Source organism: Neolamprologus multifasciatus, chromosome 23 (genome assembly GCF_963576455.1).
Source record: "Neolamprologus multifasciatus chromosome 23, fNeoMul1.2, whole genome shotgun sequence".
NCBI classification, from domain to species: domain Eukaryota; kingdom Metazoa; phylum Chordata; class Actinopteri; order Cichliformes; family Cichlidae; genus Neolamprologus; species Neolamprologus multifasciatus.
Window position 1 is genome coordinate 5,432,132 of NC_140460.1, and position 10,765 is coordinate 5,442,896.

The window sequence follows — 10,765 nt, forward strand, 5'->3', positions numbered from 1 at the left end:
GAATGTAGACTGCAGAAATCCAAAAACATAACATCCTCTTTTCTAAATGTCACCAAAAACCAATTTATTGTAATCCTGCTTTTGGTTTCTGTGTTGTAACTTGCAGCCTATGTAACTCTTACTGCATGAGCATGTTCCACTGGCATTCATCCCAGGTCAGGCATGCTCTCAATGTAGCTAGTGACTGATTCCACATGTGGAGGCTTGGGAGGTGTGCTTTTCCATGACTCCAAATAGGCAAAGTGCTTTTTGAATCACTATGGAAAGGTCAGATGGTTTACAGTGCAGAAGCACATACCACGTTTGATGAAAAAGCCTTGAATGATTTAACAAAACATCCCCTAATATTTGTCTGACGAAAAGAGAGAGATTTTTACCCTGATATCACATATTTACCAGCATGTTAAATGAATAGCTGGACATTTGATAAAATACACTAATCCCCTTTTACACTGAAAGTTGTATGATGAGATTGATACCAGTCTTAGACCATAGGTAGCAACTGGTTAGCTTAGAGTGGGAACACTCTAAACTCTCTGGTTTGGTGCGTGTATTAGAATAGAATAGAATAGAATTCAACTTTATTGTCATTGCACATGCACAGGTACAGGGCAACGAAATGCAGTTTGCATCCATCCAGAAGTGCTTTAGCCATGATATAGATATATTACAATATATATTAGCAATAATATAGATATGTAAGTATATTACAGAAATGGGTCTATTATGGTATGTTATAATGTACACGGTATGAAGTATGTTATGAATATTCTATAACTATAAGTATGTACAGGCTGTAGTGAGTACAAGCTATGTACAGGCTATGAACAGGATATAAATATGAAATAAAAAACTATACAGAAATCTGAGATATACAGTTATACAGAAATGTGAACTATGCAAGTTATAAACAGTTGTAGGATTAAAAATTATCGTATGTACAGAATGATTATTTACACAGAACTATACAGTAGTGCAGTTAAGATAAGTGAGATATGTGGATAATTTCTACAGAGGCTATATAAAGTGCTAGTGGTTGTGATTAGTTAGTTCATTCATTGCTCATTTACAAACACGTCATATTTAATTTCTTTAATTTTGCAAAAACAGAAGACATAAAAATGTGAATCTGATGTGTAAACTCCACATTTTTCTACTTCTTTTCTGTTAATTCCAGTTTTTTTGTCTAAGCTAAGCTAATTATCATCTGGTGATACCTTTTGGCAGTAATAAAAATGCTGGCTGTTTTTTTGTTTCTTTGTTTTTCCCACTCCCTTTGGCAGAATTGGCGGAGTTCATTTGAACTGGTTGGTTTCCTGGTATGGCGCTGGCTTTTATGCATAGTCCACAAATCTTCAATACAGTTAAGAGGTATGTTTGGAAAATTAAAGGTGAGGTTTTCAAACCTTACAACACTATACCAAGTGTTAAGCATGGTGGTGGTAGCATCATCCCCTGGGGTTGTTTTGCTGCTAGTGGTACTGGTAAATTGCACAAAGTGCCAGGAAGCTAATTATTCTAATATCTGGCAAGCAGAGTGCTCAAATATCCCACTAAAATTACCCCAGAAGCTTACTGATGGCTACCAAAAGCATCTGGCTGAGGTTCAATTTGCTAACCAAATAATATTGGGTGTGTATGTATACTCTGGATCTTGTGTGGATTAGAGAAAATCCAAAATAAATGTAAACTTGTCCAGCCAACACTTTTTAAAGTCATTAAAGATGTGTACAATCATTCCACCTAGGAAAAACAACAGCTCAAGTCATTACAATTATTAAAAGGCCCAAATAACTACAACATTTATGCCTATCATAAGCAGATGTAAACTTTTGGTTACAGCTGCATGTAGTTACTTGAAATATTTAAGCACTATAAATCTTTCATCAACCTCTAGTTTACTGTTCATTCTGACATCTATGTTTAAATGCAACACTAGCTTGTTAGTTGTGAACACATACACCACTAAAATAAATTATTTTTTATTTTAACATCATATTAAAATATACAGTTTACAACAGTCAAAAAACAAACTAGCATTCATTAGAAACTATGAGATAAGCTTATTTACAACAGACTTGTATTACACGTATTTACTGTGCCTTACTGGAGACTTACAGCTAGAAATGGGAAATTGGTTCCGATATTTATTGATCTATGTGCAAACATGAATTTATAAGGCAAAAACGGAGTTTGTATGACTTCAAAGTAACTATTTGGTATGACCTTTAGTCTTCAATATAACCTGAATTCTTTTAGGCGAGCTTTTTTGTAATTTGTTCAGCAGTCTTCAGGAATAGTTCTTCTGGCTTCTTGAAGAACATTACAAAGCTTGTCTTTGGATACTGACTGCCTTTTGTGGCAAGAGTTGGGAGTTCACCTTGTAATCGGAAGGTTGCCGGTTCGAGCCCCGGCTTGGACAGTCTCGGTTGTTGTGTCCTTGGGTAAGACACTTCACCCGTTGCCCGTTGGTGGTGGTCAGAGGGCCCGGTGGCGCCAGTGTTCGGCAGCCTCGCCTCTGTCAGTGCGCCCCAGGGTGGCTGTGGCTACAATGTAGCTTACCATCACCAGTGTGTGAATGGGTGGATGACTGGATATGTAAAGCGCTTTGGGGTCCTTAGGGACTAGTCAAGCGCTATATAAATACAAGCCATTTACCATTCACATTACTTCTTGACAGCCACCCTTTCACTTCAGACTTCAGTACACAGTAGATGGATCAACTGAAGGTGCAGGTACATCTCTCGGGTCCTGTGTCAGTTGTTTGCTGCATTTTTCCCCCTATTTCTTAAACACACGATCTTCATTATCATCACTTGAGTTATTCTTGAATGATTCATAGTTCATTGTTAAGTGGCTTGAGAAACAACAACAAACTAACAGTAAAACCCTCAAAACTCAGACTGGAAGAAAAATGTCTAAAAAAGAAAAACACCTTCTAAATACATACATTACACAAGACAGTCTGGCTATTATTAATAATATATTATAAAGAAATGAGGGATGTGGCAAGACTGTACAATATGGTCAATGATTATGATATGCTTATAATTCAAGGATCAAAATCACTAATAATGTTAGAGTCAGGAAGCTGGAGCAAAGGAAGTTACTAAATGTGTTGTTGCTCTGTCAGTGACAAAGGCTAAACATTTATGAAAAGTCATTAAGGTTATTTTCAAAGGGCTACTAATGATACTGATTATCTTTGTCACATCTAGATTTAGACTGTTTCCACTTATTTCTTTCTTTAAATAGCACACAGAGTAACTTGAGTGGAAACAGCTTACAATTTTGTACATACTACTTGGAAAATATTTCACAACCAACAGAACATTCAGAGGCTTGAACTAACTTGCTATCCTGATTATATTAAAAAAAAAGAAAGAAAAAATGTTATTTTATAGGCATGTACTATGTACCAGTCAAGTCCTGCCTCCACCCCCATTTGTAGTCTGAAATTGCCCTTTAAATTGCCACTGAACTTGGCATATCACAGCCAACCCACCACGAAATGTGTCTGATTATATAATTTTTTCACAAACGCTCGTGGAAGCTCAATAAACACATCTTTAACAAGCAGTAGTCAACACTAGACACGTCAGCTGCTATAGTATAAATAGATACAACTGACTAATTAACTGTGAACTCATATTTGGCTGACTGGCTGTATCGAGTAGTATCAAAGAGAAAGAATAGACATGACTAAACATAGACGATGCTGAGGCCTGGTGGAGCGAGTGAGGTGAGGCTAGTTGTCATTAGGTTTATCGGATATGCTGATGAAAGTTCAGGACTCTGGTGAGAGACAAGACTGCAATAGCAAACAGCGGGGCTCGTCTATGACCTAATGGATTCTGTCTGCTCTGCATATCCCTAGTCCTAAATGGCTATTTCTGACTGCTGCTGGTTGCCGTCATGGAACCAGCAGCAGTCAGTTAGTGCAATGGGCTGGACTAAGGCTACTGCCAAGCATTGTCTAGCTGCTTCTTGACAGTGATATATGCTCCCTTGTTTTAGGCAACCAACAAGCTGTACCTACTGAGCAGCAAATGTAAGAACATGTTCCACTCTTAAAACTCCCACAAACCCAATATAACGGCATTGCTGATGCATGTGATTTAAGATAGATTGGTTAATAGTGATCGCTTTGGGAAAATCGCATCTCCTCCCCTGTCAGAGTGAAGTGGAAATCGGTTAGTGTGGGAGCAACTGTCTGTCTGTCTGTCTGTCTGTCTGTCGAATGACTGTTGAATAGAACTGCAGTTTTCACCAGCCTTTCAATTTCCTCTTCCTGTTATTGTACCTTGGATTGAAACTGTCAGTAGCCACAGACTGTCAAAGTTTGAGGAAAAAGAACCTTCCTGGTTCTGTAAATTCAGGATACACTGTATATGATAATGACAGTCTCAGGATAGCCAGTGCGTGGGTTGTGGAGCTGTCATGCCTGAACAAATGCTGCCACGGTCCTGTATAGGGTTAAACCAAAACCTCGCCTTTGATCATTAGTTATATACTGTGGATACAAAAGGGTCAGAGCAACCTTCCCCGTGTGACTCATTTCAGCTTCCAGCTTTCCACCCATACACAGTAAATATTTAACTACACGTCATTGGTGGCATTCTGCAGTCAGTGTCCAAATGCACCTCTTCTCCGAAATGATGCTGGCATTTCATTGATTTCCACAAAGTATGCTTGAATTTTTTCTGGTGGGAAAAGTGGGAGGTCGTGGTAGCATCTATTTGCATGTTCATTTTATGATTTTTTCAGTAGAAAGTCTGGATGGAGGTTCCCCTCATTTAGATTGTTTGGAACCTGTTTTAAAATTCTAGCCTTAAGTTTACAGAGACCAATCGGGACAAAGTACAGTGACCTTACTTTTATGGAATTAGTGCTGTTATCGTGAAATACAAAGAGAAAGAGAGTGAGAGAGAGAGCGAGACGGCCAAGAGGAGGAAGAAAACGGGGCAAGGTGGGGGGTGGCAAAGCCTGGAAAACTGTGGCGTACTTGTGGAAAAAAAGGAGGCGGGGGGGATAAAATTGCAGAAAGGGATGAGAGGGAAGGGGGCGGTAGAGCCAGAGGGAGACGGGAATACATGACGTTGTCAGTGGGGTTGGAGGGCTATTTTGAGAATGTAATAGGGAGAAAGCTGCTGCGCACGTCTCTGGGCTGACGTCACAGATGAGATCAACTCTCTGCGCAGCCTGCCAGCCCGATCATGTGGCCCTTAATGACCTTCGCTATCGGTGCTTAAATTACTGCGTATCAACTGCAAAGCAAAACAACAGGAGAAAGTAAAGAAAACTAAAGTAGAAAGAAGAAAAGACACGAAAGAAGACAAAAGTCCTTTTTATGATAAAAACAAGTCGGGTTGGGGGGGGGGGGGAGGGCGTGGGGGTAAAAGCAGAAGAAGAGAGAGAAAAACTAATTAGCGAGAGTGTGAGTGGAAGGACCAAGGGTGGAGAACAGAAAGACAACGGGAGAGATATAAAACAATGCAGCGCCAGCCAAGATTGAATTAGCCTGCAGCTTTGGCTACCCCTAAGTCTAGGATGGAGGAGGATTAGTGGGCTGGGATTCTAGAGAGTGTGTGGGAGTGTGTGGAAGTTTTCAACCACGTGGGAGGAGAGCAAGGCGATTTGGCAAGTTCGGAACTTGCTTGCACCAACAAAGGAAATGCCTGCATCTGGTATTCATCACCAGTGTGTACTGTACACACACACGCACATGCACACACACGCACACACAAACACACACAGCTATTATCTCCTATCTGTTTTTTTTCCCTGTGTGAAAGTGCTAGGAGTAGTAGTGCACATCATAACAGGTTGCTCTTAAACTGATTTTGTGTCCCCTCTACACACGCTGACCTCAAAGGGTGAAATTTTTTACAACTGATACTACTCAGTGAATGGATAGAGCTCTCGCAAAAGTCATATCTTTGTTTTACCAGAAGTAATACGCAAGAAGTCCGTTCTGCATTGCCAAAACCACCTACCCAACCACCCACAATCCCTGCCCCGAGTCTCCCTCTCCTACACTCGCTCTCACTCTTGTTTTTTTCCAGTCGCTCTCCCTCCTTTGTTCTGCTCTGTTCTATTTTCTGCACTCCGCGCTAACACATAACCTTTGTCGGACCACCAGCCCCTCTAGCGCTACGCCATAGGCTGTCAAACAGACAAATAAACAAACAGATACAACTAACACCCTCCCAGCCTGGCCGAGTTTCACGACTATAAAGGTTCTTATCGTGCCCGGCTTGTGTCATGTGGGTGGATTTCATTAGCTTATTTAGCACATTCAGCCCAGTTCCAGCCTGTCCTATTGTGGGCCTTTTTAGTGTGAGCAGACCAGCTCTGTAAAAAGCAGCAATTATCAAGTCTACTTTGCGGGGGTGTTGAAGTTACACCATTTGGATGAGGTTGTGCGGTAAGTGGTTGACAGGCCCAGATCTGGGCTTTGGAAGTACAGTACAGCACCACTGGTGTCCTGTGAGTCGTGCAGCATCTCGACACAGGACAGACTGTGAACGAGACTAACGTTTCACTGTACACAGACAGAATATGGAACGCGGTGTGAAGTGTCCTGTTACAAACTTGATAGGCTAAGCCATAACAGTACATCGTATTCTCTCACAGGATCCATGTGGAGGCTCAGATCGCAGCTGTATATGAGTCACAATAATATGCTACTACAAGGCAATGGTTTGAATTGTTGCATATTGCGTTAGGTAATAATTGCAGATACAGAACACAGACAGTGCTCCCATATGAGTATTACCTCCTCCTGTTGAGATTTTTTTAACTTTGAGGTTAAAAATAATTTTATTTTTGAACCAAAGCCACCGAATTAACCGTGCAACCAGACTGCACAGGACCGAGGAAGACAATTACACTTAACTATCACTTGTTTATAACATGAAATAGTCTGCCAAATCATGCTGATCAACCCACTGTAGTATCAAAGTGTCCCCGTGACAAGATTTAAGGAAGAGTATTCTGGTTACATTACTTTCTACACAAAATATGCCTCATCCCTTTTATGTTTCACTTGGGAATGCACTGACTCGGTATGGGGTGACCAATGTGCTCTTAATGATATACAGAAGCTAAGGACAAAGAGTTCAGAATGTTACTCATCGCATATACATGCACTCCATCCTCTCTGTGATTAATGTGCTGTCTTTAGAGAACGAATACGGTGAGTTTGATTGTGAAATGTTTGGATTTTATCCAGTCAGTCTGCCTCCGGGCACTGTTCAGGCTACAGATGTTGCATTTAGTTGTTACTCACTTTCTCACTTACTCACTCATTCAGCAGTGCTATATATTTGATAATACACAACCAAGTTGATATTGTGGTTTTTTTCTTTCTGACTAAGATAGGAAAGAGTCTGCAAGTCAAACTATCAGCTTCCTGAAAAGTTGCAACAAAAAGTTTTTTGGACAAAAGTCGGGAATGTCGTGACTCTGGAAATGGATGTCTGGTTGTTTTGTCCTTGGCCTGGCTGTTCAGAAGTAACTGTAAGCTGTGACTAAATCTGTCTGAAGTGACACTTTCTTTTCTTGTCCCTTGTCATTGCATGTTTTGCACAATTCTCTCTCTCGCTCTCATTTTTTTTCTCCTCACACTCTCTCTGGCATGTTGTCTGCTTATGTGTGGAAAGCAGCAGAGCTCAAGATGTGTCATCAATCATCTGCGCTGTGAGCCGGGAGAGCGAGCGAGCAACACTTCAAACGGGGCTTCTTCTGCAGGTGTGGGATCAGAGACCCCGTCCACACCAAAACCCATCCCACTCAACTTCTAACCCCTCTGGGGTTTTTTTTTAACCCCACACTATATCTGAAGTACTTGTGTAACAAGAATCTCAATGCATTTAACCACTACTTTGAGTGATCTAGCTATTTTTGTAGCGTAATACCAGAGATACTAAAAAGTATCTGTAGCAAAGTCCAACTAGAAATGTGTATTTCAGTGTTTTCTGCAGATAAACTATCATTTTAATTACTGCAAAAAATTCCACCCCACAAATGTATCTTGACCTGAATCCATTTTTTTTCAATATAATGCATTTAGTTAAAAATAATACTGAAACTTGTGAACCCTAACATGTTATAAATGACCTCTCATATCAAAGGACTTTGCTATGAGAGGTCTTTTGACCCACAAAGGTCGTTATTTGTGCGTGCAATGCACTCACTGGGACAGTGACTGAAACCGCTCAAACTTATGAGCTATGGTTACTAAGGTTACTAAGTTCCTATTGTGGCCTAGAGTATACAAATATTGTATTGATCGTAATTTCCAGTTAAAAGGAAACAATGAAGTGATATTACACTTCATGGCTTTCATGTGGATAAGTTCAGACTAACTTCCAGGCTTCCAGATGACGCGCAGCTGTGTTCTTGCTAATTCCCTCTTTGAGTCGAATATCGTCAACTAGAAGAGCTCAAAAATGCTTGTAAGCGATTATAAGCAGCTATTAAAAACAAATCCAGTTATTGCAATTTTCTCCCACAAGAAGTCGTGTACATTTACGTCCTTGCACCCCCTACAAGTCCAGGGTCAGACTTATCCAGTCCAGGGTGAATGTATGAACTGTTAGTATTTGTTTGCACTATAAAACCTCAGTCAGATTCAAATGTTCACTTCTGACTGCACTGCACTGTAAAGAACAACTGCAGCCTACAAGTGAAGGATTAAAGAAAAAAGGAAAACACATTTTCTCGTCTTTACTTTCTACATCAGTTCAGTAAGTGACAAACAATTTTGCTCACTTCTATTCGACAAAAGATGCACCTTATCAAGAATAACATGTAAATACTTTGATTTTAATTTTTTTTCTCCTGATCATATGTAATATTTGTGGCACCGGATATCAAATAATTTGTACTAATCTGTTTTGTAATTTTCGTACTTCCGAGTGGATGAGTTAGGCATACATTTTTAAGCCATAAGTCATAGACACTCCTTATCGGTAACATTCTTCCCAGCACTATTTGAATCAGCACGTTTACATGCATCCTCGCTGAATGTGTCAGCTTCCGGTGCCACTGTTGCGAATGTAGCATGGCGGTGGGTGGCGGGGTGTGTCTTTCTAACTCACAGCCACTTAGGGTGAATCAGGAGGAAATGGTGGCAGGAGGAGAAGAGCAGCAGCAGGCCGAGTCCGTTGGGCATGGTTCATTTTTCTCCTAAGGCAGAGGGCGGCCCACGGGTGACTTTGATGGATAGGAATGCTGCTCACCCACACACACAGACACACACACACACGCCCACACATGTCCCACACGCTGAGTCTCTCACATAACAACTTGCGCGTTTTGGCTTGCACATGACCCGCACAGACTCATTGACTTCTACACATACGATCGCACACGGTCTGCTCTGTCCCGCTAGATCTGATATTGGATGTGAAATGTTTACGACCCGCCCACACAGCCTTCCACCCTTGTCAATAAACTCTTCCCAGAAGTACGCGTGATGCATTATCACGGAGACGACCACATGTGGGGGTTGCTCCTGTATCCTTCATCACCGGCTTGTCCATGTGCATCGTAATGCAACATGCGGCGTATAGTGTAACAGATTTGGCTTTTAGGCTGCACAATGATAAATTTGTGCATTAATGCATTTTTTTCCCACTTAATCACATTGTGATTTGTCACATTAGCGAAGATAGAATGAGGGAAGATACTACACCAGTTGATGCAGATCAAAATAAATGACATACTCAAAGAATGATCTGCTCTAGATACTAAAGAAAAACAAAACATGCCCTTTAATTTTTTTAAGAACAAAAAAAAAAACACCTCCCATTTTATAAGACAAAGCCAAGATCCAGATTAGAGAGAGAGCTGCACCTTTGTCACCAAACATGTCAGATTGTGAGCTCAACTGCCAGGGCTAATTTGGGCAAAGAGGTCAGAGTGTTCTGCATCACCTGAGCTGTGTTGACAGCCAGACCTGCTGACGAGCACAGCCGAGCCATCTCATGCCTGAGCGAAGGACTTAAACTCCCAAGCGGACACAGTTACAAACATCAGCGCACATTAGCTCCTTCTCGCCAAAAGTCATGTACAAACAGATCCATTAATGTGCAGCTGCCATCAAGTCCAGCGTCAAAACAAGCTGAAAAGTGAAGCGTTTGACCCAAACAAAGGGTTGCGTTTCAAGTTAGTGAGGGAGTTTAACCAACTCCTTTCACTTTGCTCCACTGAGTCAGCATCTTCCAAAGAGAAAGAACAAGATGGAGACAGATAAGGAAGAAGAGGGAGCTGTTGGGGCCAAGCAAAGACAGGCCCCTTTGTCTGCTCATGTAGCCTCTCCGAGATAATGCCAGTGTTTCTTTTGAACACAACAGCCTTTTCTATCTCTATCACACACACACACACACACACACATGATGATGATTCAGGTCTGAGACGCTGTGATAATATGCTGGTGGGGCGCAGCCTCCCCTGCACAGTGGGAGTGTGTCTCTGTAATCAAACAGACAATCTGTGCTGGTCCTGAAGCAGAAAAGAAGGACAGTTCTAGATTGGTGCATTTAAGTATTCTCTGATGGCAGAGTCAGGCTTTTTCTTTTCGTTTCTTTTCTGTTTTTTCGTGTCAGTGAAACATTGCAAAACATGTCTTGTCCTTGAGGTGGACCACATTGTGATCATTATCACAGTTCTGACCATAGGGACGTAATCACTGCGCAGACATATTAAAGCAGACTGTCCTAATCTACCAATATCAACATCCACTAGTGGAAAGTAAATT